The following is a 1,385-nucleotide window of genomic DNA, read 5'->3' on the forward strand; positions in this document are numbered from 1 at the left end:
TGTTCTTTATATATGATTGAGCAATCAGAAGTATAATCAAATATATGATCAGGTGATTTCTTCTGCTGGATTTTCACACTGCCGAGAGGCCACTGTGCAATCTGCTGTCACCCAACTACGATACAAACCAGGTGTTGAATTCTAACCTTAGAATATCTTCATTTGTCTGTGAATAAATGTCGCTGTACAAACATTGGTGATGTAGGCATACGTGTTGATGTGATGACAGCAGATCAGACTTCATTTTGTAAAAAGAAAAGATGTGCATAATGAAGCCTCTGGTAGCAGATTCTTTGCAACATTTTGGGTTGCAATCGCCACTTGAATCCTTAAACTGCATCTTGGGTAACAGAGCATGCCAGGTTGAGCAACTAAGCACCACAAATAAAGACAGGGAAGCCAGTAAAAGAGTAAATAAAACATTAGAAGAAATTATGCAAAATTTGATATCACAATAACCACAGGAGCGTCCTTTCCATGTAAAGACCAAGTATTCTTTTTTCCTTTCTGTTCTGACACAAGGATAAGCCACGAGATGTATAAAAAAGAAAACATCCTATTATTTCTGAGCACCCCAAGTACAAAACTATGTGCCTCATCAGAAGAGCTGAAATTCATGAGAAAATATCTCGATTTTCTAAGCTAATCATCTCATGAGAGTTGAGGTAGTTACCAAAAATCTTCATTGTACAACCGTACAGCTTGATCTCCGAAAGTTCAAAGCATGGTTGGCAACGCCGGTAATTTTGGTTGATGAGTACTATCATTAGCCCCTGCATTCCTCAAGCTTCTGCTGCAGCCTGACGTTGTGCTTTAACTACAGAGTAATGGCAAGATATGTTAAAACACAACAAATGATAGTACACTCTTAAAATAAATTTAAGTGTGCATTCCTGATGTGCGTTACCAGAAACCTAAATGGTAAAAACCCTCGAAATATCAACCAGATCCTGAATCTCACAATTTAGTAAAATAAGACTAGAATCTCATTCCAACTTCAATTGACAAATGATAGGTACACAAAAACTATGAGTACTGATTAAGAAGCTGGCATTCAATTGCGACTACCTGAGTCCGTCAAGTACCTAGAGCAGCCGAGCAGTAGGCGAGCTGCGAGCGCCTACCCGGAGCGAGTGTGGGAGCCAAGCACGGGGGACAACAATGACAGCGGGCACGTAGATGCACTGGATCTCGGTCCTCTATGATATGCCCGCTCCCGCATCGTGTCCAGCATGCCCCTCTAGCTCCCGTCTAGATCTGCGCTAGGACATGGGGATGGCAGCGGCAGAGTTTATCTAGGGAAGACCGGCGGGGTTGCTGGCGAGGCGAGACCGTCGTGCGGCGAGGAGGCGGCGGGGCGAGGCAGAGGGGAGGAGGAGGAGGCG

At 43.8% G+C, this 1,385-nt stretch overlaps 1 long non-coding RNA gene across 1 annotated transcript; it reads right to left on the minus strand.

Moving 5' to 3' along the window:
• Positions 1-21: 21 nt before the first annotated feature.
• On the minus strand, positions 22-1,375 carry LOC119345418. Its single transcript, XR_005167034.1, has 3 exons — positions 1,069-1,375; positions 674-817; positions 22-340 (listed from the first exon to the last, which is right to left on the minus strand). It is a non-coding gene; the product is annotated as an uncharacterized LOC119345418 (long non-coding RNA).
• Positions 1,376-1,385: the final 10 nt, after the last annotated feature.

This window comes from Triticum dicoccoides, unplaced genomic scaffold (genome assembly GCF_002162155.2).
Source record: "Triticum dicoccoides isolate Atlit2015 ecotype Zavitan unplaced genomic scaffold, WEW_v2.0 scaffold236553, whole genome shotgun sequence".
NCBI classification, from domain to species: Eukaryota; Viridiplantae; Streptophyta; class Magnoliopsida; order Poales; family Poaceae; genus Triticum; species Triticum dicoccoides.